The 25,737-nt window shown below is 44.7% G+C and overlaps 1 long non-coding RNA gene and 1 pseudogene across 1 annotated transcript; one reads left to right on the top strand and one right to left on the bottom strand.

The window, feature by feature from the left end:
• Positions 1 to 467: 467 nt before the first annotated feature.
• On the bottom strand, positions 468 to 9,028 carry LOC140600185 (uncharacterized). Its single transcript, XR_012003371.1, has 3 exons — positions 8,545 to 9,028; positions 4,634 to 4,848; positions 468 to 2,305 (listed from the first exon to the last, which is right to left on the bottom strand). It is a non-coding gene; the product is annotated as an uncharacterized lncRNA (long non-coding RNA).
• Positions 2,886 to 3,165, top strand: LOC140600478 (guanine nucleotide-binding protein G(I)/G(S)/G(O) subunit gamma-10 pseudogene; annotated as a pseudogene).
• Positions 9,029 to 25,737: the final 16,709 nt, after the last annotated feature.

The raw sequence follows: 25,737 nt of genomic DNA, 5'->3' as shown, positions 1-25,737 counted from the left end.
TGCACAGCTGGCTTCCCATTCCTGCACGGACAGCTTGTTGAAGCTGTGCCAAAGCAGGCTGGGATTTTAATTCTGGCTCTGTTGTTCACTAGCTGGGTGACATTGGGCTTGTTCCTTGCTCTCTCTGAGCTTCAGTTTTCTCATCTATAATGCTGGAGCGATGCTACCTATCTCTCTGGGTCCCTATGAGAATGACACGAGACAAAGAACATGAGAGGAAGTATCTGGAAGGTGTTTACTGCCCTCCCTCCTGCCTTTCCCGGTATCCTGAGACAAGTGCTTCCCGGGATCTGAGACTGTGGGGCCCCAGACCAGGGCCTATTTTTCCTCCTTAGATATGGACTCTCTGCATGTCATCCTTAATGAAAAACGAATAACTCATGTGTTCATTTCATTAAATGCTGCCCCCACAAAAGTGTGGGCTTGTGCAATTCCCCAAAGACTGTCAACTGGAAGATATCTCAGAATTCCTCGTAAATCAAAAGGTTTCATTTTACTGCCAAGACAGTCCATTTTCTCTGCCTTGAGTCAGGCGGAGGGGTGGTGCTGGGCTGGGATCCGAGTCAAGAGACCTGCCTGCTGGTTCGGACTCTACTGATGATCGACGCAGGACGGCAATAAATCGTTTCTTGACTCTGAGGCCGCAGTGTCCTCCTCTGAAATATGGGCAGTGTGTGTGTTGGGGCAGCCTGCTAGATGGTCTTCTATCTCCTCCTCTGGTTCTAAAATGCTGGAACTTGGTCTTTCCTTCTCCCTCGGCTTCTCTCTACCCTCCCAGACTCGACCTCTGCAGCCCCCTGCCCCCTTGCCTTGCTAGGTCTACCTCTCCTGTCAATCAGGCCAGATCAGCCAAGGGCAGGCACTGTAGAAAAAAACCATCTACACATTCCTGGCAGACGACAATCTCCTAATGCCCTTATTGCAAAAGCAGCCTTTCTTTGGGGTGAAACGAAGGGCAGCCAAAATCTGAGTTTCTATTATGGGGTCCAGAAAGGGGGGGGGCGTTCACTGTTGGAGCTCAGGGTGGATCCATTTAGAAAAGGTGGCCCCTGCTCTGGCCCCAGGGGGCTTCGTGGTTGCTTGGTGGAGCAGTGTCCAGGCCACCCAGGGGGGGTCCCGCGGCCTGCAGGGGAGTGGGGAAGAGAGTGCACAGGGCAGAGGGCCTGGAGGGAATCCAGTCTCCTGAGCACTGCAGTCTGAGCTGGTCTTTTGGGGAGGCAAGGGGAGAATAGCTTCACCACTGGGTCCATCTGACTGACAGAAGGATTAGAAAGATGGCCCAGTGAAGGGGTGGGGAGGGAGAGGCAGAGATGGAGAGAGGTGGAGGGGACAAGGGAGAAGCAAAGAAGGGAAGGAGGAAGAGAGAAAAGGGAGAAGGGAAGGAGGGAGGAAAGCAGGCAAGAAGAAGAAGAAAGGAAGGAAAGGGGACAAGAAAGGCATCTGCTCCCCAAACGGTGTCATCTGAGCTCCACCCTTTAAGGCCGAGGGGAGGAGCAGGCACGTGGAGGAACCAGCCCCTAGCAGGCAACTTTCCCACCATTCCCCTCCTGGGGCCTTGCTGTGCCCTTTGCTCTGCAGCCTCCCCAGCAGAGACCAGTTCTGAGCCTCCTCATCGCACACCACTCTGGGAGCCCTATTTACCTAAAACACAAAGTGAGTAATTGCCCCAAAGCTGTGCAAGGAAGCAGCAGGCTCTGTGTGGCTGGCAAGTCCCAGAAGCAAGTCCTTGCAGCATAATTAGATGGGCACATCACTGAGTATTCAAAATACAGTATGCGCTGTCCCACTCACTAAATCACTAAATATGCTTTCATCTGTTTTTACCATACTAGCACATTTACACGTATAAACCCACTCCATTCACATGTTTGGCTTTAAACATCTCTTCACTCATTCTGAAAATAAAATCCTCTGAGACACCTGCAACCATTAAGAGCTCTATCTGTCCACCTGTCTATCTATCCATTCATCTAGAGTCTGCTCTTCCAAGGGACTTTTAATTGAGTATCTACAATGCGTCAGGCACTCTGCTCTACTGGGTCAATTGTAAAAACTCAGGCCTTGCCCTCAAGGGCACACTTTCTGTTGGGTAAGCATACATAAGTAATTATAAATTATAAATGAAATAATAAGAATGTTATTGGGGAGCCTGGGTGTCTTAGCGGTTGAGCATCTGCCTTTGGCTCAGGTCATGATTCCGGGGTCCTGGGATGGAGTCCCCCACATCAGGCTCTCTGCAGGGAGGCTGCCTCTCCCTCTGCCTGTGTCTCTGCCTCTCTCTGTGTCTCTCATGAATAAATAAAACCTAAAAAAAAGAGAGAGAAGAATGTTATCAATTGTTATAAAGGAAAAACAGAACAAGACAAATCAACTGCCAGGCAACTGTTATAGGTAATCTGTAGGCAGTATTCCTTATACAACAAAAAAATTAAATATTTTTTTCCTCCTCAGTAAAAGGATAAAAATTGGTCTCAGTTGTCTCCTACTCCATTCCAATGTCTCTACTCTCCTCTTTCATACAAAAGACTAAGGCAACTTGTTTGTTTTAAAGGTTTTATTTTGGATCTGTTCATGGGCTCTCTCTTCTGTTTCACTGATCTATTTCTCTACATCTGTGCCAATGACACACTGTCTGGATTACTATGATTTTAAGGTAAGTCATAATTCCTGGTAGGGCAATTCCTTCACTTTGTTTTTATTCTTATTCTTATTGCACTCTCCTGAAATTTACAATATCAAATCCTACATGCAATAATGTGTTGGGATTTTGATGGGAATGCATTGAATCCATATGTAAATGTCTGAAAATGACATCTTTATTTACAATGAGGACTCATCCATCCATGAATATAGTATACCTCTGCATTTCTTAAAGCATCCTTTAATGTCTCTCAACAAAGTTTAGTAGTTTTTTATAGAAGTCTGGTATACAGGCCCTTGGAGCCCCATGCCACTGCCATGTCTTCTGGGGCCAGTGTGAATGCCCTGCAGCGCCTGGTGAAGCTGCTCAAGCTGGAGGCCGGCATGGAGAGGATCAAGGTCTTGTAGACAGCTGCAGAGCTTCAACAGTACAGCATGCAGAGTGCCTGTAAAGATGCTCTGCTGGTAGGTGTTCCAGCTGGAAGAAACATCTTCCAGGAGCCCCGATCCTGTGCTTTATCCTAAAGGCTGGGGAAAAGTTTGCTGAGGAATGCTTTTAAGCATAAAGTGATGAGTGACTACCTCCAAGTCTCAAGAAAAACTTCTCTAGCCAAATTACTTTTAGATATTTCAGACCTTTCCTGTGGACTGGTCCTATAGCCAAAATTCTACAGAAATGGATGAATTTCTACTCAGATAAGGAAATGGATGAAGGAGGAGACTTTAAATAATAATGGCCTGATTCTTTTGGCAGGTGCTTTTATATTTAAGACAAACAAGAAACGTTACCACCAAATACATACATCTCTTTCATAAGCAAAGTACTAGTGTTTTTATACATTGAATATTATGTTTGTTTTATTTACTGGATGTTTACATTTTGAGAAGGGAAACATTTTTGTTCATTAAAAAATTAAGTATTTTGGGGCACCTGGGTGGTGCAGTCGGTTAAGCCTACACCTTGATTTTGGCTCAAGTCATGATCCCATGGTTGTGGAACCCAGCTCTGAGTCAGGCTCTGCACTCAGTGGGGAGTCTGCTTGTCCCTCTCCCTGTGCTTCTCCTTCTCTTTCTTGTGCACTCTCTGTCTCTGTCTCTAAAATAAATAAATAAGTCTTTATAAGAAAATTGAGTATTTCATTAATTTGTTCCTAAGATTTTTATTTCCATAAAGAAACTTATTCTTTTCTTGTGGATGTAACACTTTCTAAATGAAAATAAGCAAGTATGAAATTAGGGGAAGAATAGGCTTTATTAGTCAAATGGTGCCCTGATTTTTCTAAATGAGATCGTTTTATTTGTTAACACTAAGCATGGGAGCTGTTTCCAAGCAAACTTGTTTGGGAAGATTCATGTTGTGTTGTATATTAGATTGCCCCATCCTGTGTATGAAGCAGATTTGCTCTTTGTCTTAAGCTCCTCTACTTTATAGTTGTGGTTGTACTTAAAAAAAAACAAACAAACAAAAAAAACAAAACCTAACTACATTATTTCATGTCTTCAAAAAAAGATGTTTCAATGTGATCTTCAGAACATTGCAAATGATTAAAAACAAAATAATGGAAAATACTACAACCTAAATGAATTTTTAATGTCACAAATGTTTTACTTTAATGATGTGCCTTTGATTTAATTCAGGACACTTTTAAAAGGATATTTTATTTGTGTTTGTAATAATCTTTGATGAGTTTGGAAATAAAATTTCTGCTTAATTCCTCATTTTCTGAAAAAAAAAAGTCTAACATTTTGTTAGACTCATTCATAAATTCCTCATTTCTGTTGCAAATGTAAATGATCACTCTTTTAAAAATTTAATTTTCTCATGCTACTGTCCATGTACTTAAAAAATTCATTTTGGTTATTTTAATTTTATACCCAGCAATCTTGCAAAACTTTCTTACTAGTCTAATAATATTAGTAGACTCTTGGATTTTTATTCATATAACATTATTTGTACATATTTAAAGTTTGTTTCTCTTTTTCTTAATCTTACCCTTATGTTTTTTTTTTTCTTTATTGAGATGCATAGAACTTCCAGTATAACATTGATTGAAGTGGTGACTGACCATCCTTGTCTTGTTTTCCAACTCAAAGGCAGTAGTTGCTCAAGATAATCTCTTGAGTGCCTTCCAACACAAAGATCTTGATTTTCCTCATGGTCATATTCTTTCTGGATAAGACAGCTACTCAGCCTTCTGGAGTTTTCTCCTGTTCCAGAGTAAGAGTCATAATTTGTGTCCAGACTTTTAATAGCTGTGTATGCCCAGCCTGGATCTAAAAGATCCTAGAGTTTGATCACTTACTCTTCAACATTTCATATTTATTGAATCATTTCCTCTCAAAGTCAGCTCCTCCCCAAACTCTCAAAGCATTTCTGGTTCATATTTCAAATCATGACTAATATTAAAAAAACTGTTATGGATGAGAAGGTGGCTATGCCCATCTTCCTTTTTAAAAATCTCCCTCTTCTCCTTCAAGGAGGGAAAAGAGGGTAGTGACTTTGCTCCCCAGTCTAAACTCCATCTGAAAGACTAGTCATACTATGCTGTGCTATCTTTTCTGGGGTGTCTAAGCTTCATCCAGTGGTAAGAACACCAGGTACAGCACAACTGATTAGCTCTCTTTCACCAGAAATGCCTAATATTCTTCTTTTTGAAGGTAATAAAACAAACAGCTATTGGAAGAAGGTTTGCAAAATAAGCATTGAGGGTAGTGTTCACCAGGCTATTCAATCTTCCTTGTATAGGAAGGAGGCACAGAATACAGTAGACCCTTGAACAATGTGAGGGGTGCCAACCTTCCATGCAGTCAAAAATTCACAACTTTTAAGTACCCCAAATGTAACTACCATTAACCTAACATTGGCTGTAAGCCTTACTGATAACATAAAAAATTAACACATATTTTGTGTGTTATATGTAACATGTACTGCATTCTTACAATAAAGTAAGCTAGAGAAAAGAAAATGTTATGAAACAAGTCATAAGAGAAAATACATTTACAGTATTGTATTATAAAAAGTCCACATATAAGTGGACCTGTGCAGTTCAAACCCCTGTTGTTCAAGGGTTAACTGTGTGTTTCTTTTGAATATCAGCATAGTTGGTTTCTCCTGTTGAACTATTATGTTTCTGCAATGGGGTTAACACTTTTAGATGAATTTTCATATCCTGTAAATTTTGTTGTTCTGGGGTTTCTTGTCCACTGAAGCAATGTTTGGGGCATGAGGCGAGAGGGAGACATATAAAATACCAGCTCAACTCATTCAGACTAGATTTCTGTCTGCATCTATAGCAAGATTCTTGGATGGAATGCAGTTATCATTAAGAGAAAGTGTTTTCCAAATTCCTTTAACTCTCGTTTAATACACTAAGACTTAGGTCTGCCTGGCTAGTTCTGAGAAAATGAAGAGAGGAACACCTGCTCCTTCTATTTGGTAGACTGTGAGGACAAGGGGGGTAGAGAGAGAAGAGGTAGACCAGGAGCCAAGGTTTCTCTCTGCCACTAGCATTCTTGCATCTACCACCTTCCCCACACACAACCTGGCACTCTGGGAGTTTTTCTTTCTTTTTTTTTTTTTTTTACTCTGGGAGTTTCTGAAGCATCCAGAAAAGTATGAAGGAGACAGTGTCTGGGCCAGGGATGCCCTTATCCATGCATGTGGGGGAAGACCACAAGTCCAGGAGAAGTGCCCATGTAATGGCATGGAGGTGCAGCAGGAAGTGGTAGGAAGGGAGGCCTGAGGCAGCACCAGAGCAGGTGCCAAGAGAGCCAGCAGAGCAGCAGGGGACAGGCTGGGTGACAGGACCAAGTGGTCACTCGGGCACCTGGAAGGGTCTATGGGTTCCAGTGTCGGCACAGCACCCTAGAGAACCAGATGGGGTTCACCCCACTACAGTGGTCAACAGTTCAGGGAGAAGGCTAGTCCATCCTCTCAGGGAGGAGAGCAGTGAGGATCCAGGGTTTGCCCCAGGAACTCAAGGATTTGCTCCAGGATGCCACGAGGATCTGGTCAGAACCATTCGCCACACTGGGTTCAGGAAGCAGAGAAAGCAGTCTCCCAAGGGTTGAGATTCACCCAAGTCATCCAAATTACTTAAAAAAGACAATTTTAGTTACTGAGTCAGATTGGAAGTTTACCAATTTGGACAAAATTTCGTTTTTATCTCCCCACTCCCACTCCTGGGCCAGATTCCTAGTGGAACTGATAAGAAAGCATAGATTAGTTTTAAAGAAAATAAGAAAACTATCTTTTCCCCTATAATCATTGTAAAGTGAGTACATGTGCCTCACCACACATCTTTTTATGAAACTGAGAATTATCTATTTCCTCGTGGTCTCTTTTTAGTTTTATTTTTTTAAAGATTTTATTTATTCACTCATGAGAGAGAGAGAGAGAGAGAAAGAGAGAGAGAGAGGCAGAGACACAGGGGGAGAAGTAGGCTCCATGAAGGGAGCCCGACGCAGGACTTGATCCTGGGACTCCAGAATCACGCCCCGGGCCGAAGGCAGGCACTTAACCGCTGAGCCACCCAGGGATCCCCTCTTTTTAGTTTTAGAGCTGAGCTGCATGTTATACTCACAGAAAATATTCTCAATTAGATAGGGAAAGGGTACAGGCTTGGAATTAGGCAGGCTGGAGTGTGCGGCCCAGGGCTGCATTACTTTTGGGGGTCCTAGGCACTTTTACATCTGTGGGCCCCTTCTTCCATTAAAAAAAGTAAAAAATTATGTTGTTATAAAGGATGTATTAATATTACATATTAAAACATTTTCTTCAATTTAAACTTTCTTTTTCTTCTTCTTCTGATTTTATAAGAAATTTTAAAACATTTTCATAGGCTGAAAAATCTCATGGGTCCTGTTGTGCCTGCACTTGCCCTGGGCATGCCTCTTTGTTCTTGTCTTTCTCATCTGTAAAATGGGGTTATTGGATTACAGGATGGAATGCATGCAAGAACTTGGCACATGATGATAACATTGGTTTCTTTTCTCAATTTCTATAGACTTGATTTTCTATTTCAGTGATCTTGCTGCATGTGTGGTTTTGATCGTGAGTCACCTTCAAATTCTCTTTGGAAGTGGAGGGGGGCGTATAAATTATAAATAAAAATTCCTTTTTACTTCCTCAGCACTTAGCACAATGCCTGCTTTATGTTCTGAATCCTCGTTTGTTGACTGTGCCGGTCAATGGCTCTCCCTCTTCCCAGCCTCCACCCACCACCCTGTCCCACTCAGGCCCTGACATAATCCAAAAGCAACCTTTCTCCCTTTCTTTTTCCTCTTCTCTCTCCCTCAAAATTCTTCTTTCCTCAGTGGCCTGTGCTCAGCGGGCACCCACTGAAGGACACACCAGGGAACAGGGGGATCTCCTCACAGCCTGCTGCGGGGGCGGGGGGGGGCATTCGAGCCCTGCTCTGTCAACGAGGAAGCTGTGGCTCACAATGTAAGGAGTTCACTCAACAAACACTGGGACAAGGATCTGAACCCTGGCCTGTCTGACCACGCCATGTCGTGATATGTCAAGCCTCCAGGATTTTGCAATTTTACAGAGGACTACTTGGGGAGGTGACCCAGAGAACGCCTTTCCGGTGGTGAGGGAGATGTTCTTAGATGCTCTGCGAGGATTTTGTGACGCTGCTCAAATCAAACGTCTAAGTCCCCACAGGCGTGTGCTAAGCTTTATCACTGTCACCTGCATCCTGCCATTCGCCGAGGTGAAAGTGTGTGCTGAAGCCCCCTTCCTGAACATCAGAGGCCAGTGATGCCAGAAGTAAGGGCCAACAGTAACAGAGATCAGGCCAGGGGTTTAAAATGTTGTGTCCATCAAGAGAGGACTGACCCATTTCTTCATGAGTTTTTGAGGCCTTTTCCTCTGCCCAGCATGGAAGTTCTGGTTCCTACCTCCAACGGGGCATGGTCTGGCTGGGGGCACACGAACCAATGAGTGGACCACGCAGGATTTCCCCAGCGCCCCGCAGGTCCTGGGCTCAGAGAACAGGTGTGAGCAGAGCAGACATGCAGAAGGCCAAGGGGCTGCAAGACGGTATCAGCACCTTCAAGGAGTGAGTGCGTGTGAGGCCTTAGCACAAACAGCACCGGGCATAAATGTTGGCCCAAGAGAACCCAGTGCACCGACACGCACCGAGCACCTAGTGTGCGGCGTGCTGGGCAGGGATGCGTGAATAAAATGACTTCCCGCTGATTCAAGAGAAGACACAGCAAACTGCCCCAGGATGGGATAAAATCTGCGATTAAAAAAAAAAAATCGAGGCATGTAAAAGTTTATTTCTGTCCTATTACGCAAGCTCCTCCATTCTCCGCCTCCACCCCCACCCCCAATCTGTCACATTTGGGGATCCGGGGCTCTGAGCATTAGAATGAATTAAATAGATTCAGTGGCATGTCGGGGCTGGGAGGCGGAGAAGAGAAGGTGGAAGAATGAGGTGGGGAGGGACAAGTTAAAAAGAGAGCGGATATTGGAAGTCAATACACGAACCTCCTGGAGAAGAGGCTGGGGGGGTCAGACAGACACCTGGAACGTTCCAATTGGGACCATCACGTTATTAGTAATAGTGACAAAGTCCCATATCTCAATGCATCGCTGCCAGGCACTCTCCTCAGCCTTTTACACGTGCTGGCACACGTCATCTTCCCAATTACTTTGTGAGGTAGCTTCTGTCGCAAACCTGTATCACTGATGAGAAGCCAGAGGGGGCCAGTGACTTGAGCCAGAGTCCTGTCGCCAAGAGGCAGCCCCTCACCTGAGCCTGCATGCGTCCCGGGCCCCTGCATGGTGCCTGCAGCACGGTGGGACAGGTGAGGTCAGGGCGGGCTGTTCGATTCTCCCTTGCACAGATGGGTCTAGAGCAGCAAGTGGGGAGTGGGACGGGTCCTGGCTCACTGATATTCACTCTGTGGCCTTGGGCAAGTTCCTCACCCTATCATGTCTCCGGTTCCTCCTACATTAAATGAAGATCGATGATGATGGTGGTGGTGGTGTTGGTGGTGGCAGCAGTGGTGGTGGCACACCTCATAGGGTGGTTGAGACAGTTTGATATAATTCTGCACAAAAGGAGTCTAGCACAGCGCCTGCTCCAAGTGCTCAGTGAATGGCAGGCATTCCTGAGACTACAGTTTGCTTCCTAGGGGAGCTCCCACCATCCCACCAGGCTTTATGGACCCCCTGTAGACTCCTGCTCACTCAACACCAGCGTCCTGCATCCAGCCTTCTGCATGTGCACAGCCCAGCCTGCAACTGGAAGTGGGACCACAGAGACGCAAGGACTGATGATGAGCAGCTCTGCCCATGGAGGCTGGCCCCAAACCCATGGCCATGGTGGGAAACGGGGATGACCGGGCTGGACTGGTGGGAACACCTAAGATGATGTGGGTGGCCTGTTTCTGGCCACAGGGAATCTGGAGGACACTAGCTGGTCTCCCAAGGGGCATGGTCTGGCTGGGGGCACATGAACCAATGAGTGGACCACGCAGGATTTCCCCAGAACCCCATAAGTCTTGGACTCAGAGAGCAGGTGTGAGCAGAGCACAGGCAGAAGGCCAAGGGGCTGCAAGAAGTGACGTGTATATGTGTGTGTGTGTGTGTGTGTGTGTGTGTGTGTGTGTGGTGCAACTTGGCTACCCCAAGGGATTTGGCCGATTTCCCTGCTTTTGACCAAGCATGTATGGTTTTCTTTCTCCTTTTTCTCCTTTTTGTAAGGGGCAAATAGGTGAGGCACAGCGAAGCCGAAGGCCTCCTTCCCAGGGCTGCTGTGGGTTGGGCTGACTATGCAGTTTGCGCAGGGCTCACCCTAAACGTACCAATCGTATGAAGCCCTTCAGAGATGTGCTCCTGCAGATGAGTCTATCCCACCTGTCAACGAGGGAGGCCCAGTAACCATCTGTCAGATTCTTTGTTTCCCCCCACCCTTTCATTTTTAACCACAGATTTTCATAGTTTGCGTTATTTAAATCTGTTATTTAAAAAACACACGTTTTGCTAAGTAAGGTGATGGCAGCTTTTGCCCATTGAAGCCTGTTCTTTCCAGTCTCCTAGCTGGCTGTGGCCCCATGGGAGACCCTCATGGGCAAGCCTGCCTGTCCTTTCACCTGGCTGGATTTAAGATTCAGGATTTAGGACATGATGCTCAGTACTTGATCTGGGAGAGGGGCATGCAGAATCATAACTTCAGCCTTGGGGCTTTGTGGCTGACTCTCCTGGTCCCTTACTGTGAAATTTAATGGGACACAGCCTTCAGACTAACAATGAGCCCTCATTTTCTTGATCCTCCTATGGGGGCTGTCAATCCCTACTTTAACCCAGGGAAGACGTTGTGTGTTTAAATTCAATGCTCTTCAAGTCATGTGCACAGCTAGATCATGATTCAGTTATTGAGCACCTACTGTGTACCAGACACTGTGTGCCAGCATCAGCAATATCTTGGGGTAAGAGACAAAGTCCCTATTCCATTCTCATGGAACCGACACTTCAATGGGGGAAGACAGACAAGAAAATCCAATAAGGACAACTGGGGTCTCAATGCTGTAAAAGAAACAAATGGGACCATGAAGAGAAAGGATAGTGAGAAAGACCTCTGGGCAAGCAGAGCCCCTGGGGAGTGATGTGGAAGCTGGGACCTGGAGGATGAGAAGCAGTAAGGATCCTGCTCACAGAGGGAAAGGAGGCACAGAATCACCAAGGTACAAAGAGCCTGACATATTTGAAGAGCAGGAGAATAATCTGGCCCTGGGGCTCCTTCCCATACGCTACCCTCCAGAACTTGGTCTTCTCTTGGCCATCTCGGTCCTTGGAGCTCCTCAAGAATGGGAAAGACCAGACTCTATGCTTCTGTCATTCCCACAGAGCTCCCTGGAGGGCCTTGCCTCCCTGTTCACCCTATGGTTCCAGGCATCGCCCTGCCAGAACCTGGCCAGAGGCCCAAAGATCTGAAGCTTCTCCACAGTATGTGCCTTTATCCCACCCACCCCGCCCCACTGTGGCAGCCTGCTCACCAGCCCTGCTGCCTTCTAGAGTCTCCAATCCCTCCCCCACAGCCTATCACCCTGCTTTGATTTTAGCGCCACAAAGCACCATTCATTGCTCCTCTCCAAACCTTCAGACTACAGCGCACTGCCAGGGGGGCGCTACTGCCTATGGGTCTTTCTTCCTGGAGACACCTGACCATTTCTTCAAGGTGTCTTCAAACGCCACTCCCTTCCACACCCCCAATACCTTCCTCCCTCCTCCCTCAGTGTTCTTGGCACTTCAATCTAACACTTACCCATTGCTAATGTTTAAGTCTCTCCCCTCAGCTTCCCAAAGACAAGAACTGAAGCACTTTTATATTTTCCTTCTAGTACCTGATGCAGAGTAGATTACCAGTAAAGGTTTGCTGAATGAGTCACTCATGAGCCCCTTAGAATAATGGTCTCCTGCATTTATTCAGCATTTACCAAAGTGCTTTCAAAACTCTGTCCCATTTTCTGCTCACAACACTCTATAAGAGCACAGATAGAGAAGTGGGGAAAGGTTATCTAACTTACTCTAGATCACACACAAATTGGTGGCAGGGCTGGGACCCAGGCCTAATGTCCTTACCCCTAGTCCAGAGCTCTTCAGCAGCCTCAGAGTACTCAAAGCCTGGAGCCAGAGAAACCAAAAATTTCTCATAATAAACATTAAAATATTGGTTGAATGTACACAGTTCAGCCCACTTACGACACAAACTTTTTATTTATTTATTTATTTTTTTAATTTTTATTTATTTATGATAGTCACAGAGAGAGAGAGGCACAGAGACACAGGCAGAGGGAGAAGCAGGCTCCATGCACCGGGAGCCCGACGTGGGATTCGATCCTGGGTCTCCAGGATCGTGCCCTGGGCCAAAGGCAGGCGCCAAACCGCTGCGCCACCCAGGGATCCCTGACACAAACTTTTTAAAAGTGCCATCTTAAGATATGAACTAATATAGTCTTTCAGGCATTCATTCAAGAAGCATTTATTGAGCACTTATTGTATACTGGGCTCTATACTCTGGGAGATACCAGGCAATTACAAGTCTCTCCTTCATAGCATTGTCGGTTATTCAGAGGAAAGGACCCAGAGCGATACAGCAAATGGAGGATGGGAGTCAGTATAAGGTGATACACAGTCATGTAGGTACAGAAGCTCTGACAGCACTGAGTTATTCCTGAAAGGCCCTTGGAGAAGCCTTTCTCCAAGAAGGGACAGAAAGGCACAGTGGAAATGGGGGCAGCCCTGGGACTGGCTGGAGTGAGGAGCTTCATGGGGAAACCTGTGGAAGTGTTGCTTCTGTGAACCAGAAGAGAATATTGAGGTGGTCTTCCTGGATGTCTTGTCCACAAGTATTTCTCTGGCTCAGTTGTCAGAAACAGTTTTAAGGAAAACAAACTCAGTCTCTACATAGAATTTCTCTGCCTTGTCCCCGGGGATTCTAAGAGGGTAGGATCTATCTTCTAATTCTACTCAGCTCAGCTCAACTCAGCTCTACTCAGTTCAACTCAACTCAACTCTACTCAGTTCAACTCAACTCAACTTAGCTCCACTCAATTCAGCTATGCTCAGCTCCACTCAATTCAGCTATGCTCAACTCAGCTCCACTCAATTTGGCTACGTTCAACTCCGCTCAATTCAACTTAGCTCAGCTCAACTCAACTCAACTCAGCTCAACTCAATTCAGCTCAGTTCAACTCAACTCAACCAGCTCCACTCAATTCAGCTATGCTCAACTCAGCTCAACTCAATTCAGCTCAGCTCAGCTCAGCTCAGGTCAACTCAGCTCAGTTCAGCTCAGCTCAACTCCACTCAACTAGATCTGCTCAATTCAGCACAGCTCAACTCAACTGAACTCAGCTCACCTCAACTCAACCCAGCTCAGTTTAACCTTTCTCTTCACATCACCTGCCAGTCATAGGTCAGTACTTCCTATCTTCAGCTGCCACAGACAAAACTGGTAAAGTAGGTAAGTCACACAAATAAAGAAAAGTTCTTTCTCTTTTCTGTCCCAACCTCAATCATGACACATCATGCCCCTTTACCTCCCCTTCTCCTCTCCCATGTGCTCCTAAGAAGAAGCAAGAGCCCAGCAACTTTAGTAAATGCGGGACCTAAGGGATGGCTGGCAGTCTCCAGTCATTATGGGAAAACCTCTGGAGGACACAGTCCAGCTGAGAGTGTGACTTCTCTTCTTCCCTTGCAAATGGAGCCCATGATGAAATTGGCAGGACAGAAGGGGTCGCATGCCAGCCAATGGCCCCACCTGACCTGACATTGAGATTGTGCAGGAACCCTAGTGAGGCTTCAGAGTGTCCCCAGATTGGCTTTATAAGAATTTTCCTGAATGATCCAGTATATGTGAATTGCATACAAAAGCAGGTTTGGTGGAGCCCTTCTTTATTCCTTCATTCAAAGCCAGCCATCAGGGCTGGTTGGGCAGTAGGCAGGGTCCTACATCCTTTCATTCATTGAGCAGCACTAATGCATTCTAGAAACTCTTTAACCTCAAAGACCTGTGGGTCACTGTGGAGCAGGTACATGCATCTCTGGCAGAGCTCACTGGCCTTATCAAAATGTCCTTGATCTGTTGTTCATGTCCTATAGAGGCCATCAAGTAAAAAATCATATAGTCCCACATTGCTCCTTGTGGGTCAACAAAGGAGACAGTCACTGATGGAAACATATATTGTAGTCCATAAGATTTCTTGGGGGAAGTTTTCCTATTTTCATAATTTCTTTCAAGGTTTGATAGCCCTTACTCAACTCTAATCTGAATTTAATCTCCTACTGCAATACAAGCCAGTTCTTTTGTTTCTGATCCTCAGAGACTGTCCGTTGAGTGAGAAACTCCAGGCTCTGCACCATTATACTGGGAGTAGGATGGCTGGGAAAAAGAAATAAAAGAGGAAATTTCTACAGCCATTTCTGCCATTCCAAAACAAGATGAACTGTGATAGATGCTGCAGTAACTGATCGCTAGCTACTGTTTATTGAACACTCCCTCTGTAGTAGGCACTTTTTATGGACTTTATAATCATCCCATTTGAGCATCACATGGAGGCCTCATTAGCTATTCTACAAATGAGGAAACTAGAGCCTCAGAGATGAGGTCATTTGCTTGATGACATTAGTCAAGGGCAAAGCTCATATCTAGTTCTAATAATATTCGTGTATTAAAAAAACATTTGTGGAGTACCTACTACATGCCGGGTACTGTTGTAGGCATTGAGAATATAGGCAAATACAAATACAGATAAATATCCCTGCCTTACACATTTCAGAGACATTCACAGAATCACAGCTGCAATGGGGATGTAAGTCATCAGTACAGATGAGTAAGAGAGGCCTGAACATACTGGTGGCATACTCTTGGTCACTTAGAATGTCTAAAAGCAGAACCAGGTGTCCTGACTCTTGGTGTCTCCTTGCCATTTCCCCCATCTTTCGAAGTGAACCTTTACCAGACAGTCAAAAGGTGCTTTATTTCTTGAATTCCCTGACTAGGAAGTCCCCTTCCATGCTTTGGAGGGGTTTTCCTTGCATAGGACCTCTAGGCTTAAGGCCTGGGGACCCTAGTGGGTCATCCCCTGGTGTGCAGAGCTATCTGGGTGCCTGCTGTTTGCATAGGGCTATGCTTCTTGTCTTAGACCTTCATCTTTTGGGAGTAAATAAATGCATGGCATTAATTTTTTTTAATGCATGGTATTTATGAGATTTTTTCCCCCTAGGGCTGTACCATGTTCTGAAATGTGAACATGGCAAGCAGGATGGATACATTTTTAGATCAGTAAGTATAACCAGATGTGTGGATGGAACTGAAGAAACACAGTAAACTTTTGTGAGGTATGCAGAGCCCTTAGACATGGCCTGTTTCTCTCATCTCATCTCTGGGGAAATGAGTTCATGACTGGCAAAAAATGCACAGGTCTAGGTGCTCTCCAAATGAGTACCAGCTTCATGTACCCTTGGCCAGGCAGGGGGCCTGGTCCTGCATCTGTCTACCCAGCTCTTAGTGATGGTAGATAATAGCCAGGCACTTGACACAGTTTTCTCTTGTCTCATTCCAACATACACAACCACAAAACTGGTGAGGAAAATGCAGGTTGGTCTGGCTCAGTAACTTAGCCAGAGTCACATAGGTAGGCAGCAGGCAGGGCTGAGATTCACAGCAGAATGACTGGACTAGAAAGTCGATTTTCCTTAAACTGCCACATCATCTCTCTAGACCAGTCTCTCACCCCTAAGTGTGCACTGGCCAGGGGAGACTCCATCCCAGGTAATGGCGAACAATAGGAAATTCCTCCTGGTAGTGTTGGGGCAGGCAGTGATAAGGAATAGGGGGTGAAAAGTAATCAGCCCTGAGGAATTCAAAACTAACAGCCAGGCAAGACACAGATTCATCTGTAAGTTGTGAGTGGCACATTTCAATACACAACCATGCTTCACTATGTTTCTGGGGAAGCACTTAAAGTGAGTGCTTTAAGAGTTCTGAACTGTGACCTAGAGTAATGGGGGAAGCATTCTGGGTGGAGGGATTTAAGCCACATCTTGAAGGATAGGAGGAATTTGGAGAGGGAGGAAAAATGTGAAAAGTGTTAGAGGCTGAGAGTGTGTGAAGGGGCAGCAGTACAGAAGGGGATTAAAGAGGTGGGACTGGAGAAGTGAGAAATAATATGTATTAAACACATTGTGTGTCACAAATGGTGCTGGGGAGCTTGTATGTATTAGCTCATTTACTTAAGTCAATTATATTTAGTTTAAATTTACATGTAAGAAAATGCATACATTTTAAGTGTATAGCATAGCCTCAGTGACCTGTGGAATAATATCAAGCCTTTTTGTGTCCATGAAATTGGAATTCCAGAAAGATAGAAGAGAGAAGGAAACAAAAAATTGTTTGAAGAAATTATGGCCATATTTTTTCCTCCAAATTTGATGAGAGCTATAAATGTACAAATCCAAATGTGTTACACAATATGATTGAGTTTCTGAAAAAGTGACAAAGAGAACATCTTTAAAGCACCCAGAGAAAAAAGACACATTTTGTACATAGAAACAGAGAAAATTAATCACAGACTTATTATTAGAAACTATGTACTCCAAGAGACAGTGGAATGCATCTTAAAGTGTTGAAAGAAAAAAAATGTCAACCCAGAATTTCAAATCTAGCAAGAATATAATTCAAAAATGAAGGTGAAATGATGACTTTTTCAGACAGATGAGAAGATGAGGGCATTTGTTGCCAGTAGGCCTGAAGTTAAAAAATATTACAGTTCTTCAGGCAGTAGGAAAATGGTGCCAGATGGAAACTTGGATCAACACAAAGGACTGGAGAGACCAACAAATGGTAAATACATGGGTAAAAATAAAAGACCTTTTTTCCCCTCATTTAAAATTTTTGCAAAAAAATAATGACTTAAAGCAAAAGAATGTATTGTGGTGTTAGTAACACATGTAGCAGTAAAACATATGACAACAATAGTACAAAGTACAGAGGGAAAATAGAAGTATGGGAGGTTGGGAGGTTCTGATTTTATATGTGAAGTACCCTAATCTGATTAGAGGATAGGTTGTGACATACTTGCTCTAGAGAAACTGCTAAAAAAATAAAGTGATACAGTTAGCAAGTCAATAGTGGAGATACAATGGAATACTAAAAAATGCATAATTAATGAAAAAGAAGACAAAAAAGAATAAAAGAGCAACAGGTGGGACAAATAGAAAACAGGTAGCAAGATAGTAGATATAAACCTGACTCTATCAATAATTACATTAAATGTAAATGACCTAAACTCTTTCCCTTGATGAGCAGATGGGTTTCAGAAACAGACCCCCTCCTCCTCAAGGTAACTCAGTAAAGGGGGTTTAGTGCAAGGATCTATGTGGAAGGGATGGTGACCACTAGAACAGAAGCCTTGACCCAACTGGCTCTCATGGGAGCTGAGACCTGAGATGGGAAATCCACCCTGAGCTAAGGCCATACTCCCCATCTTCCCAGGAACTGGGGCCTCTAGCTATTGCTGTTGCCCTAGTGTCTGCTCCCTTGGCTCTTTCAGGTCTACAGCCCACATGTGACTATCACGGTAAGCACATGCTTATCGCCCCTTTCTGCATCATAACCTTCTGCTTTGGCTCTCATTTCCAAATGTCAGTAGCCTCTCAGTTTCCCGTAATTACATCCTGAAATCTTAGTGGCCTGGGTCACATTTTTTACCAGGCCACAGCTCAGGAGAGAGAACCTCAGTTCAGAGGCCCACACTGGTAGATAGTTATACCTGAAATGGGAGGAAGGCAGATTCCCATGGGAATGGGCTATGGGAGAGGGAACAAGATTGGCCCTATAATATAGAATGCACAGAAAACGTGGCAATAGCCAGACTCAGACCTCAAAAGTCTGAAAAGGAGCTAAAAGAACATTAGTTCTCATTGTCCTCCTTGCCCTCTTGGAGAACTGGGCATAACCGCATAGCATCCATAACTGACTCTCTTATTAAAGATCCTCCTTTATGTCTGATTCCACGAGGGGAATTTCATAATTTGTTCAATTAAATCCTCACTATCCTGGGAGGGAACAACTGGTTATAGTGAAATGCTGGTCAAGACAGGTTGCAGTTCCCTGCAGGTGTTTGAGGAGAAAGAGCATTGATTAACCTCCCCACCCTCAATCAGAACTCTGAGTTTTCCCATCCATGGGGCTGGCCCTGTTCCACATGGGGGCTTAGCACAGGGCCAGGCCCAGAGGGATCTGGAGTCAGCCCTACCCCAGCTCCACAGATAGCCCTGCCAGGACAGTTTGGCGCTGCTCCCTGGCCTCGGACCACCCCTGGGAAGCAACAGGCTACAGGCTCTGAGCCAGGGCATCAGAACTGCTGGAAGGGTCACAGAATTCTCCCAGAGACGAAGCTGACATGGCCTCAGAGCAGCCTGCCTAATCTGGGGTCAGGAGGGCAGGAAGGCCAGCCCTGTTCACACAGTCTCTAACTGACCACACTTTCTTATTACTGCTTTCATCATATTAACACAGGGATAACAAGTGTTTTCAACATCCTAAGTCATATATTTGGAAGCTGTAGCAGGTGAAAAAAACACAAAACCTACAAAGAGTTGGCCACTTGGTCTGAGCTTTAAGAAGTTCAAATTGCCTTGAGACCTGTCACACTTGATCCTGAACTGGGCTCCACGTCACCAGGTTGCCCTGCCTCAGCAAGGCCAAATACTGTAGTTGTCCTTCCTAAGACACCAGCCAAGTTCCAATGTTCCATCCAAATGTCGCCATCTCCAGAACTACTTGCAAGAACTTGGACTTGGAAATTGGCCTGGTGAAGAGAGCTTGCCGTTAGGATCCAGCCAGCTGCAGTGGGGGGGCTGAGAGAGCAGGTGCCACGGAATTGGGATGAGGGGGCCAGGACTGCCTCGGGCCTCAGATGACTGCATCTAGGTGCTTGATCTCTGCCCCCCAGGTGCACAGCACTGTCCACTGTCCACTGTTAAAATAGTTTAGACTGGCCCCAGCTGAGCGGCCACACCCCACACAGAGGTTTGGGGTCCTACAAACCTCTCAGATTCCGGCATGCTGCAGGAGTGAGTGAAGCTGCATGCCAGGCCCTGGGGAGCACCCCCACCCTCACTCTGATAGGGTGCTGCCACCTATAGCTGGGTCACCTTGGGCACATTAGCCAGCATCTCAGAAATGCTCAGAAATGCAGGAATACAACCCCCTTGCCTTGCTCGCTGCACCAGACTGTTAGATCAGCACAAAATGGAAGAGCTGTGCAAATAGCCAGGCACTGATGATGATAGCACCTACTAGAAAGACCTTTAACCCAGAGATCGTGTTTTATGACCCACAGCATTTTCCTGCAAAAAAAGTCAAGCAGGATCTCCTCTTCCTCCTCTAGCTGTACTAGACACTGAATGAGATGCCTTCTCCCTCACTTTGTGGAAACTGCCTCCCACCAACTCATTTGGTAAAAGCAACCGGCCCTGGTAGCTACTGTGTGCAATAACTCATGACTGTGGTTATGGTTATGGTTAATTGTTCCAGGGGTGGCCTAACCAGCTAGAAATGTAGAATATGAATGCAGCTAGAGAGCAGTCAGACTGTCTCTGGGTGACTGGACGTGTACATAAACTTGAGAGCTGGAGACTGGCCAGAGGGGCCAACGTTTTCTACTCCATCCCCGACCCGACCCTGGGACACAGAGCCCATGCAGTCTCTGCTGAAGATGTTCTCCAAACTCACTCCTATGGCCTCGTCTGCTCCTTTCTTTTCTTCTCCCTAACAGTGTTCAGTTGTTTTCAGTTTTCCTTGAGCAGTTTTGGTTAGATCTATTCCTAGGTACCTGATTTTTTTTTTTTTTTAATTTTAATTCTATCATAAGTGGCATTTGGTTTTAACACATAGACGTTGGCCATTTGGAAAGCTGGCAGTCTTGTCTCTGGCTTCCGAGGCCAGTTTGGGTCTCGAGAGGAAGCAGGCTCTCAGGCCGGCTAGCTACTCTTTCTGCTTCATTCCTTTCTGGTGATTTGAGTTTCATTCTGATATCATTTCCTTCTGTCTGAAAAAAAAAAAAAAAAAAAAAAAAAAAAACTGCCTTTAGCATTTCTTTGTGCTGGTGTCAAAAACTCTTAGTTTCCTTTCATTGGAAAATGTCCTTATGTTGCCTTCATTCATGAAGGGTATTTTTGCCTGCTATAAAGTTTTGGGCTGACAGATTTCCTTTTAACACTTTGAAAATCTTGTTCTCCTCTCTCCTGGCCTTCATAGTTTATAACGAGAAGTACGTTCGTTATTGAAGTGTTGTTCCCCATATGTAAAATGTTGTTCTTTTCTTGCTACCTCTGCGAGATTTGTCCTTTATATTTGGCTTCTGATAGTTTGACCATAATAAGCTTTAGCATAGCCTGCTTGGGGTTGTCTGAACACTTTGAAGCTATAAATTTATGTTTTCATCAAATTTGGGATATTTCCAGTCATTATTTCTTCAACTATTTTCTTTTCTGCCCTATTTTCTCACTCCTCTCCTTTTGGAATTTCATCGACACATATTTTTAGGCTGATATTATCTGAGAGATCTCTGAGGCTCCATTGATGTTGTTAATCTTAAAAAAAATCTGTTTCCTATTGGATAATTTCTATTAATCTATCTTCAGGTTCTCTTACTTTTCCTTCTGTCTCCATTCTGCTGTTAAACTTATTTAGTAGATTTTCTAAGTCTAATATATACAGGAGTATATATTTTTTGTTTCTTTTTACCTGTTGAAATTTCCTGTCTCGATTCATTGTGGGCATTTTTTTTTTAACTTAATTGAGGATAGTGTAAAGTTCTTGTCTGCTAATTCCACATCCCGTTCAGCTCAGGGGTTGTTTTTTTTTCCTGTTAATACTCTTTTCTCTTGAGAATGTGTTCCATATTCCTGGTTCTTTGTGTGTTGGGTACTTTTAGACCAACATTGGACAGTATGAAGGGCAAAGTATGGAGATTCTGGATTATAAATTATGTCATGTTATTCTGAGGAGTCTTATTTCTTTTCTTTTCCTTTATTTAAAAAAAACTCTTCCTTCCTTTCTTCTTTTTCTCTTTTAAAGTGGGCACGTATCTTTGTTGGACTCAAACTGCATCCAACTGTTTCTTGGCCAGCACTTCCAATTTCAGTTGAGATTTTCTGCCCTCAGAGGGCTGCTGTGACTTTGCTCCACACACATGTGATTCAGAAGTCAGTAGAGATGTAGGCAGACAGAATCTGGGGATCCTCCTCCAGTATTTGTGCTTCCACAGCACTCAGCCAGGTCCCCAGAAAGACAGTTCTTCTACCAGCATCCCCACCGCTCCATGGGCCTGGCTCTTGTCTAGAAGCTGTGGAAATGGACCCTCATTCCACACAGCTCCCCTCCTGCGAGCATAGCATCCTCACCACAATCTGCCTGCCTCTGTTCACTCACCAGAGCCTTCAGATAGTTGTGTTTGACTTTAGTTTAGAGTCCTTTTTAGTTTAGAGTCCTTTTTAGAGTATTCCTTAGGCAATAGTCCTTTTTAGTTTAGAGTCCTTTTTAGAGTATTCCTTAGGCAATACCAGAAGTGCAGATTCAAGAGTTTGTTTCAGCTTCACCAATTTCTACCTTTGTGACCTCAGACTGGAATTTGCTCAAGTCTCAGTGTGCACATCTGTAAACTGGGATAATAAGAGCACTCACCACAGAGGGTTGTGTTAGGGAGAAAAAGAGAGAACGTATACCTGGTGCAGAGCAATGAAGGGCAGCTCTGCTGGACTCTACGTGCTACCACATGGTGGCAATTCAGCTTCAGTCTTCCCATCTAACTAGCTGCTCATCTAATGAGCAGTGACTATGGGCCCAGCACAAGAGATGGAGGTGATAGTAAAGACCTTGTTGTCAAGGAGCTCGCATCATCCTAGTTGAAACCCTGGGGCCAGAGCATAGTGCACAGGACCTTGGAAACACAGATGCTAAGTGCTGAGGAGAGGGGGGTGGCAGGGACTCACATATGAGCACATAGTCTTCCTCAAGAGCTGCACAAAGCTCCTTTTTCTGCTTCGGCAGGCAATTTCACCATGATGTTTTCAATAACAGGCACTTGCAATATGAATTTAACAATTTCATAGTCTGGCAGCAAATATATTTGTGCTGGATGAGCTTCTCAGACACATTTTCCCGCACTTCTTCTGTTTCCCAGCCCCAGTGAAGGTCTCCCTTGGGCCCTCCCAGCAGCCTCCTTGGACAACAGTCAGACATCAATCATACCTGTGAAACTCTACCAACTTCAGCTTATACCAGCACTCGACTCCATGTTCCCAGGGTTTCCTTACACCCTTCAGTGTCCTGTATGGATACCCTTGAACACGTTTAAGCTGGGAGAAGAGCTGAAGTCATCCCTTTTTTACTCTCTGGGAGTCATACTTAGCCAGGTCTATGAACAGGTGGCTCCCTGTCTTGGTCCCTTCAGGCTGCTCTAACAACATACCACAGACTGGGTGACTTACAAACAGCAGACATTATTGCTCACTGTCTGAGGCTGGAAGTCTGAGGCTGGAAGCAGAGTGCCAGCGTGGCTGGTTGAGGGCCCTCTTCTGGGCCGCAGACTTTTTGTTGTACCCCCACGTGGCGGAAGATGCTAGGAGGCTCTCTGGAACCTCTTTTATAAGGCGCTAGTCTACACTCATGACTTGAGCACTTTCTAAAGGCCTCTCCTCTGAATACCATCACCTTTGCCCATTAGATTTCAACATAGGAATTTGGGGAGGGGGTACTAACATTTAGACTGCCCCTTCCCCACACGCCATGACTTGAGGGCATTGAGAGACCCTCTTCCCTTATATCTCTTCTCACTCTCCTGAAATTGCTAATGACTTAGAAAGGAAAGGCAGAGTATCATCTGTTAGTAGGGGCTCTATTCCTGAATTCAGTGAAGTTGTACCACTTGCTTACAGATGCTGAGCATTGCAGTTGGCATCTGATTTGTCTGGAAATCACTCTTAAGACTTCTCCCATTCATTGGGGATGCTTTAGCCGAGGGACTATATCAAAATAAGTAAACAAAATAGGACAAAACCAAGTCCTTTCAGATGGGTGGATGTGCATGCATGGGGGGTGGTGGGGGGAAGCCATTCATTCAACTTTCTACAGGCAACACGTACTGAGGCCCATCATGTGTCAGGCACTGAGGTGGGGCTGGTGACACAAAAGTGAACTAGATACTCTTCTTGCTCTTCAGGCATTCACAGCTGGCTGAAGTGCCTGGAATGAAAAATCAATGGCCTCTAATGCAAGAATCTGTTATGACGGAGGAATAAGCCAAATGCAAAGGGAACCCAGAGTGAGTGGGAGGTGTCAGAGAGAACAAGAGAGGGGGTAATGGGGCCTGGGGCTGAGCAATGCTTTGCCAGGCAGATGGGGCTGAGTGGACAGAGGGATAGGCAGGGTAAAGACAAAGAAAAGTGGGCACAGACGCAGGGCTGAGGGGGTGAGTGGATGTTCGGGGTTGTGAGAATCTCACAGTGGCCAGAATCCCACGTGCATGGTGGGGAGAGTAGCCAGAGGGGGTGAGGTAGGTGGGAAGGTGGTCAGTGGTCAGACCACAGAGGTCCTTATGTGTCAGTATATGGGATCTGGATTGTATTTCGTGGCCCTGGGAAGTCAGTGGAGCAGTGGTCTGTGGAAGTGATGCCCGGGAGCTGAGGTGAGAGGGCAGGCTGAGGAAGGGAAGGCTTGAGTAACCAGGCCAGGGCAAGGACAGGAGAGGTGGGGAGAGCATTGGCCATGGCCTCTGCCTGCCTTACAGTCAAGCCCACGGCTGTCCCCCAACCTAAGGCTCCATGAAACATATGCTTGTTTCTCAGGATGAATCTTAGGGGTGTTACATTTGCTGTTTTATATAAAAAGCCTTACCTAAAATTAAACACAGTATCACCATTTTGATCTACTCTCAGGACCCAAAATAATCAATGTGGCAACATAGCACAGACCCTGGGACCTGGGATGTTAGAAGAAGGGAGCTTAGGGACCCTCTCATCCAACTCCCGATTTAACGGAGGGTCTTTCAAAAAAAACTTGACCTTGTCTGAGTTCCCTGCAAACAGATCCAGTGAAATCCAACCAGGTCCTCTGCACACAACATGGAAGGACAGAGTGTGTCTATTGAGAAAGTGGCTTTCAACATTTCACATATCATATTCTTGAAGTTCCAAATGGGATATTTTCCATTCTTACCAAGAATTATAATGTTTATGATTAATATGACTAAGACCAAAACAATGATGCTGGGATCTGAAGCCGAGTATCTGTCCTGTGGGTCCTGTTTTAGGCAAGCAACATCCCACCTCCTGGTCAGGTTTGGAGAGCCTGGTGCCAACGTTCATAGTTGTGTCATACGCAACTGGTGGCTAATGTCCATAATTATCTGTAAGTTATTTGATTCCATCTGTTTATGTCTTGCCCTACTGTTCTAACAAATGATGTGCACTGAGGATGTCAATACCTTAAAAATGGGAAAAAATTACACTGGGATGAATGGGAAAAATAAAAAACTTTGCCATTATAAATCTTTTTTTTTTATAACAAAGATTTTTCATTAGAGGAAAATAAGAGCTCTATTTACAATAAATAAGCCAACATGTTGAAAACGCAATTTGCTGATAATTGGTGGATGGTGTACTACTGAATGGAGGAAAGTAATTAATAAATATTATATGTGTATATGAGCCTATATACATAGACACACACACACACACACACACACATACAGGTATTCAGCTCTGGATGAGAGAATGTCACCCGTTAGATTTCCCAGAAGCATATACTGAGGCAGGATTTGGGGTGCAAGATATTCTTAGGGATCCACATCTGTGAAGGGAAGAGGACGAAAGGATGGAATAGAGAGGAAACTGTAGTGCAGTGAGGCCTTAGCCAATCAGCAGGGAACTCTGAAGCAAATACTGCACCACAGACTTGTCTAAAATAGCTCTGCCTTTTTTTTAAGTAAACTCTATACTCAATGTAGGGCTTGTTTTATGTTTTCTAGAACTTTCTAAGGTGGTAGGTTGAGGGGACAAATATGTGTCTTTTCAGACATTAACCCAGCTTATTTGCAATACTTGGACTATGCTTACTTGCTCTTTCCTTATATCTCATTATTGTCCAATACATTGTTTTGAAATCCCAGTTTTCCTTGCACCTCTTTGGAAACTCAGCAAGAAATGAGTATACTTTATTGTTATTTTTGCAATAACTTTAATTTTTTTCAGAAACTTCAAATTTTAGAAATTGTATCTGAAAAGTTTCTTTAGATTTCCTATTATTGTTAAGGATGGATCAGTGGTTTGAAAACAAGAGACAAGCAGACTCACTCTTTCAATCCAGCTCTGCAGCATCTATGTCCAAAGACACTGGAAAAAATGAAACTGAAGAATATCCACAATTATTTGAAAAGGCTATTAAATTCTTCCTCTTCTTTTCCAACTACATATCTACATGAGGCCAGATTTTCTTCATATGTTTTAATCAAAGCAACATATTGCAACAGATTGAATGCAGAGGCAGATAGGAGTAGCTGGCTATCTTCTAT

Source organism: Canis lupus, chromosome 11 (genome assembly GCF_048164855.1).
Source record: "Canis lupus baileyi chromosome 11, mCanLup2.hap1, whole genome shotgun sequence".
Taxonomy (NCBI): domain Eukaryota; kingdom Metazoa; phylum Chordata; class Mammalia; order Carnivora; family Canidae; genus Canis; species Canis lupus.
The sequence above is the reverse complement of the archived record's forward strand: the minus strand, read 5'-3'. Positions and strand labels throughout refer to the sequence as shown.